Source organism: Petromyzon marinus, chromosome 23 (assembly GCF_048934315.1).
Source record: "Petromyzon marinus isolate PM22_M1 ecotype Great Lakes invasive population chromosome 23, UKy_Petmar_22M1.pri1.0, whole genome shotgun sequence".
Classification (NCBI taxonomy): domain Eukaryota; kingdom Metazoa; phylum Chordata; class Hyperoartia; order Petromyzontiformes; family Petromyzontidae; genus Petromyzon; species Petromyzon marinus.
In genome coordinates, this window is record NC_133689.1 from 13,974,001 (window position 1) to 13,980,000 (window position 6,000).

General features: G+C 45.1%; 10 non-coding genes and 3 pseudogenes across 10 annotated transcripts; all 13 read right to left on the bottom strand.

The window, feature by feature from the left end:
- Positions 1 to 263: 263 nt before the first annotated feature.
- LOC142928808 (5S ribosomal RNA) lies at positions 264 to 382 on the bottom strand. Its single transcript, XR_012945119.1, has one exon. It is a non-coding gene; the product is annotated as a 5S ribosomal RNA (ribosomal RNA).
- Positions 383 to 810: 428 nt separating this feature from the next.
- On the bottom strand, positions 811 to 929 carry LOC142926038 (5S ribosomal RNA). The gene has a single exon (XR_012942962.1). It is a non-coding gene; the product is annotated as a 5S ribosomal RNA (ribosomal RNA).
- A 252-nt stretch (positions 930 to 1,181) lies between these two features.
- LOC142926000 (5S ribosomal RNA) lies at positions 1,182 to 1,300 on the bottom strand. Its single transcript, XR_012942924.1, has one exon. It is a non-coding gene; the product is annotated as a 5S ribosomal RNA (ribosomal RNA).
- Positions 1,301 to 1,731: 431 nt separating this feature from the next.
- LOC142927918 (5S ribosomal RNA) lies at positions 1,732 to 1,859 on the bottom strand (annotated as a pseudogene).
- A 252-nt stretch (positions 1,860 to 2,111) lies between these two features.
- Positions 2,112 to 2,230, bottom strand: LOC142926404 (5S ribosomal RNA). Its single transcript, XR_012943329.1, has one exon. It is a non-coding gene; the product is annotated as a 5S ribosomal RNA (ribosomal RNA).
- A 427-nt stretch (positions 2,231 to 2,657) lies between these two features.
- Positions 2,658 to 2,776, bottom strand: LOC142928809 (5S ribosomal RNA). The gene has a single exon (XR_012945120.1). It is a non-coding gene; the product is annotated as a 5S ribosomal RNA (ribosomal RNA).
- Positions 2,777 to 3,028: 252 nt separating this feature from the next.
- On the bottom strand, positions 3,029 to 3,147 carry LOC142926651 (5S ribosomal RNA). The gene has a single exon (XR_012943575.1). It is a non-coding gene; the product is annotated as a 5S ribosomal RNA (ribosomal RNA).
- Positions 3,148 to 3,574: 427 nt separating this feature from the next.
- LOC142928810 (5S ribosomal RNA) lies at positions 3,575 to 3,693 on the bottom strand. Its single transcript, XR_012945121.1, has one exon. It is a non-coding gene; the product is annotated as a 5S ribosomal RNA (ribosomal RNA).
- A 428-nt stretch (positions 3,694 to 4,121) lies between these two features.
- On the bottom strand, positions 4,122 to 4,240 carry LOC142926039 (5S ribosomal RNA). The gene has a single exon (XR_012942963.1). It is a non-coding gene; the product is annotated as a 5S ribosomal RNA (ribosomal RNA).
- A 427-nt stretch (positions 4,241 to 4,667) lies between these two features.
- Positions 4,668 to 4,786, bottom strand: LOC142928811 (5S ribosomal RNA). Its single transcript, XR_012945122.1, has one exon. It is a non-coding gene; the product is annotated as a 5S ribosomal RNA (ribosomal RNA).
- Positions 4,787 to 5,039: 253 nt separating this feature from the next.
- Positions 5,040 to 5,158, bottom strand: LOC142928359 (5S ribosomal RNA; annotated as a pseudogene).
- Positions 5,159 to 5,585: 427 nt separating this feature from the next.
- Positions 5,586 to 5,704, bottom strand: LOC142927351 (5S ribosomal RNA). The gene has a single exon (XR_012944276.1). It is a non-coding gene; the product is annotated as a 5S ribosomal RNA (ribosomal RNA).
- A 252-nt stretch (positions 5,705 to 5,956) lies between these two features.
- The window catches only part of LOC142927977 (5S ribosomal RNA), a 119-nt pseudogene continuing 75 nt past the window's right edge, over positions 5,957 to 6,000 (bottom strand).

Consider the following 6,000-nt stretch of genomic DNA (forward strand, 5'->3'; position numbering starts at 1 on the left):
TTCAATACTTTAACGAAGTGAAATCTCGTGCTGTTGGGTGTATAAAATCAGTAATAGACAGCGCAGAGACTTGTCCTACCAGCCCACTCTGCAGGGACCTGTTTCTGAGCTCCTGGTTGAGCCCCGAAAGAGTGGCATCAAACATTATATTACAAAAAATATTGATCCCAATACAGTACACCATATCGACGTGAAATTGGCAGGTGCACTAACTGGATGAGTCGAAGTGTAAAAAGCGACCCATCCAGATACAACAATGCAAAAGCCTACAACACCTGGTATTCCCAGGCAGTCTCCCATCCAAGTACTAACCAGGCTCGACCATGCTTAGCTTCCGAGATCAGACGAGATCGGGCGCATTCAGGGTGATATGGTCGTAGGCCATGCTTGGAAAGACCTGTCGCACATTCAGATGTATTAAACAATCAACATTCAACTATACTTCTGGAGGTCATCGCTCAAAAAACATTTATACTGGTAGAAACGAAGTTGTAAACTGATTGTACCAGCCTGCAATAGATTAATGTGTCCGTCCGTCCGTCCCCTTTCAATACTTTAACGAAGTGAAATCTCGTGCTGTTGGGTGTATAACATCAGTAATAGACAGCGCAGAGACTTGTCCTACCAGCCCACTCTGCAGGGACCTGTTTCTGAGCTCCTGGTTGAGCCCCGAAAGAGTGGCATCAAACATTATATTACAAAAAAATATTGATCCCAATACAGTACACCATATCGACGTGAAATTGGCAGGTGCACTAACTGGATGAGTCGAAGTGTAAAAATCGACCCATCCAGATACAACAATGCAAAAGCCTACAACACCTAGTATTCCCAGGCAGTCTCCCATCCAAGTACTAACCAGGCTCGACCATGCTTAGCTTCCGAGATCAGACGAGATCGGGCGCATTCAGGGTGATATGGTCGTAGGCCGTGCTTGCAGAGACCTGTCGAACACTCATATGTATAAAACAATCAACATTCAAATATACTCCTGGAGGTCATCGCTCGTGAAAACGTTTATTCTGAGCTCCTGGTTTAGCCCCGAAAGAGTGGCATCAAACATTATATTACAAAAAATATTGATCCCAATACAGTACACCATATCGACGTGAAATTGGCAGGTGCACTAACTGGATGAGTCGAAGTGTAAAAAGCGACCCATCCAGATACAACAATGCAAAAGCCTACAACACCTGGTATTCCCAGGCAGTCTCCCATACAAGTACTAACCAGGCTCGACCATGCTTAGCTTCCGAGATCAGACGAGATCGGGCGCATTCAGGGTGATATGGTCGTAGGCCATGCTTGGAAAGACCTGTCGCACATTCAGATGTATTAAACAATCAACATTCAACTATACTTCTGGAGGTCGTCGCTCAAAAAACCTTTATACTGGTAGAAACGAAGTTGTAAACTGATTGTACCAGCCTGCAATAGATTAATGTGTTCGTCCGTCCGTCCGTCCCCTTTCAATACTTTAACGAAGTGAAATCTCGTGCTGTTGGGTGTATAAAATCAGTAATAGACAGCGCAGAGACTTGTCCTACCAGCCCACTCTGCAGGGACCTGTTTCTGAGCTCCTGGTTGAGCCCCGAAAGAGTGGCATCAAACATTATATTACAAAAAATATTGATCCCAATGCAGTACACCATATCCACTTGAAATTGGCAGGTGCACTCACTGGATGAGTCGAAGTGTAAAAATCGACCCATCCAGATACAACAATGCAAAAGCCTACAACACCTAGTATTCCCAGGCAGTCTCCCATCCAAGTACTAACCAGGCTCGACCATGCTTAGCTTCCTTAGCTTCCGAGATCAGACGAGATCGGGCGCATTCAGGGTGATATGGTCGTAGGCCGTGCTTGCAGAGACCTGTCGAACACTCATATGTATAAAACAATCAACATTCAAATATACTCCTGGAGGTCATCGCTCGTGAAAACGTTTATTCTGAGCTCCTGGTTTAGCCCCGAAAGAGTGGCATCAAACATTATATTACAAAAAATATTGATCCCAGTACAGTACACCATATCGACGTGAAATTGGCAGGTGCACTAACTGGATGAGTCGAAGTGTAAAAAGCGACCCATCCAGATACAACAATGCAAAAGCCTACAACACCTGGTATTCCCAGGCAGTCTCCCATCCAAGTACTAACCAGGCTCGACTATGCTTAGCTTCCGAGATCAGACGAGATCGGGCGCATTCAGGGTGATATGGTCGTAGGCCATGCTTGGAAAGACCTGTCGCACATTCAGATGTATTAAACAATCAACATTCAACTATACTTCTGGAGGTCATCGCTCAAAAAACCTTTATACTGGTAGAAACGAAGTTGTAAACTGATTGTACCAGCCTGCAATAGATTAATGTGTCCGTCCGTCCGTCCCCTTTCAATACTTTAACGAAGTGAAATCTCGTGCTGTTGGGTGTATAAAATCAGTAATAGACAGCGCAGAGACTTGTCCTACCAGCCCACTCTGCAGGGACCTGTTTCTGAGCTCCTGGTTGAGCCCCGAAAGAGTGGCATCAAACATTATATTACAAAAAATATTGATCCCAATGCAGTACACCATATCGACTTGAAATTGGCAGGTGCACTCACTGGATGAGTCGAAGTGTAAAAAGCGACCCATCCAGATACAATAATGCAAAAGCCTACAACACCTGGTATTCCCAGGCAGTCTCCCATCCAAGTACTAACCAGGCTCGACCATGCTTAGCTTCCGAGATCAGACGAGATCGGGCGCATTCAGGGTGATATGGTCGTAGGCCGTGCTTGCAGAGACCTGTCGAACACTCATATGTATAAAACAATCAACATTCAACTATACTCCTGGAGGTCATCGCTCGTGAAAACGTTTATTCTGAGCTCCTGGTTTAGCCCCGAAAAAGTGGCATCAAACAGTATTTTACAAAAAATATTGATCCCAATGCAGTACACCATATCGACGTGAAATTGACAGGTGCACTCACTGCATGAGTCGAAGTGTAAAAAGCGTGCCATCCAGATCCAAATATACAAAAGCCTACAACACCTGGTATTCCCAGGCAGTCTCCCATGCAAGTACTAACCAGACTCGACCGTGCTTAGCTTCCGAGATCAGATGAGATCGGGCGCATTCAGGGTGATATGGTCGTAGGCCATGCTTGAAAAGACCTGTCGCACATTCAGATGTATTAAACAATCAACATTCAACTATACTTCTGGAGGTCATCGCTGAAAAAACCTTTATACTGGTAGAAACGAAGTTGTAAACTGAGTGTACCAGCCTGCAATAGATTAATGTGTCCGTCCGTCCGTCCCCTTTCAATACTTTAACGAAGTGAAATCTCGTGCTGTTGGGTGTATAAAATCAGTAATAGACAGCGCAGAGACTTGTCCTACCAGCCCACTCTGCAGGGACCTGTTTCTGAGCTCCTGGTTGAGCCCCGAAAGAGTGGCATCAAACATTATATTACAAAAAATATTGATCCCAATACAGTACACCATATCGACGTGAAATTGGCAGGTGCACTAACTGGATGAGTCGAAGTGTAAAAAGCGACCCATCCAGATACAACAATGCAAAAGCCTACAACACCTGGTATTCCCAGGCAGTCTCCCATCCAAGTACTAACCAGGCTCGACCATGCTTAGCTTCCGAGATCAGACGAGATCGGGCGCATTCAGGGTGATATGGTCGTAGGCCATGCTTGGAAAGACCTGTCGCACATTCAGATGTATTAAACAATCAACATTCAACTATACTTCTGGAGGTCATCGCTCAAAAAACCTTTATACTGGTAGAAACGAAGTTGTAAACTGATTGTACCAGACTGCAATAGATTAATGTGTCCGTCCGTCCGTCCCCTTTCAATACTTTAACGAAGTGAAATCTCGTGCTGTTGGGTGTATAACATCAGTAATAGACAGCGCAGAGACTTGTCCTACCAGCCCACTCTGCAGGGACCTGTTTCTGAGCTCCTGGTTGAGCCCCGAAAGAGTGGCATCAAACATTATATTACAAAAAAATATTGATCCCAATACAGTACACCATATCGACGTGAAATTGGCAGGTGCACTAACTGGATGAGTCGAAGTGTAAAAATCGACCCATCCAGATACAACAATGCAAAAGCCTACAACACCTAGTATTCCCAGGCAGTCTCCCATCCAAGTACTAACCAGGCTCGACCATGCTTAGCTTCCGAGATCAGACGAGATCGGGCGCATTCAGGGTGATATGGTCGTAGGCCATGCTTGGAAAGACCTGTCGCACATTCAGATGTATTAAACAATCAACATTCAACTATACTTCTGGAGGTCGTCGCTCAAAAAACCTTTATACTGGTAGAAACGAAGTTGTAAACTGATTGTACCAGCCTGCAATAGATTAATGTGTCCGTCCGTCCGTCCCCTTTCAATACTTTAACGAAGTGAAATCTCGTGCTGTTGGGTGTATAAAATCAGTAATAGACAGCGCAGAGACTTGTCCTACCAGCCCACTCTGCAGGGACCTGTTTCTGAGCTCCTGGTTGAGCCCCGAAAGAGTGGCATCAAACATTATATTACAAAAAATATTGATCCCAATGCAGTACACCATATCCACTTGAAATTGGCAGGTGCACTCACTGGATGAGTCGAAGTGTAAAAAGCGACCCATCCAGATACAATAATGCAAAAGCCTACAACACCTGGTATTCCCAGGCAGTCTCCCATCCAAGTACTAACCAGGCTCGACCATGCTTAGCTTCCGAGATCAGACGAGATCGGGCGCATTCAGGGTGATATGGTCGTAGGCCGTGCTTGCAGAGACCTGTCGAACACTCATATGTATAAAACAATCAACATTCAACTATACTCCTGGAGGTCATCGCTCGTGAAAACGTTTATTCTGAGCTCCTGGTTTAGCCCCGAAAGAGTGGCATCAAACAGTATTTTGCAAAAAAATATTGATCCCAATGCAGTACACCATATCGACGTGAAATTGGCAGGTGCACTAACTGGATGAGTCGAAGTGTAAAAAGCGACCCATTCAGATACAACAATGCAAAAGCCTACAACACCTGGTATTCCCAGGCAGTCTCCCATTCAACTACTAACCAGGCTCGACTCTGCTTAGCTTCCGAGATCAGACTAGATCGCGCGCATTCAGGGTGAGATGGTCGTAGGCCATGCTTGGAAAGACCTGTCGCACATTCAGCTGTATTAAACAATCAACATTCAACTATACTTCTGGAGGTCATCGCTCAAAAAACCTTTATACTGGTAGAAACGAAGTTGTAAACTGAGTGTACCAGCCTGCAATAGATTAATGTGTCCGTCCGTCCGTCCCCTTTCAATACTTTAACGAAGTGAAATCTCGTGCTGTTGGGTGTATAAAATCAGTAATAGACAGCGCAGAGACTTGTCCTACCAGCCCACTCTGCAGGGACCTGTTTCTGAGCTCCTGGTTGAGCCCCGAAAGAGTGGCATCAAACATTATATTACAAAAAATATTGATCCCAATGCAGTACACCATATCGACTTGAAATTGGCAGGTGCACTCACTGGATGAGTCGAAGTGTAAAAAGCGACCCATCCAGATACAATAATGCAAAAGCCTACAACACCTGGTATTAGCAGGCAGTCTCCCATCCAAGTACTAACCAGGCTCGACCATGCTTAGCTTCCGAGATCAGACGAGATCGGGCGCATTCAGGGTGATATGGTCGTAGGCCGTGGTTGCAGAGACCTGTCGAACACTCATATGTATAAAACAATCAACATTCAACTATACTCCTGGAGGTCATCGCTCGTGAAAACGTTTATTCTGAGCTCCTGGTTTAGCCCCGAAAGAGTGGCATCAAACAGTATTTTACAAAAAATATTGATCCCAATGCAGTACACCATATCGACGTGAAATTGACAGGTGCACTCACTGCATGAGTCGAAGTGTAAAAAGCGTGCCATCCAGATCCAAATATACAAAAGCCTACAACACCTGGTATTCCCAGGCAGTCTCCCATGCAAGTA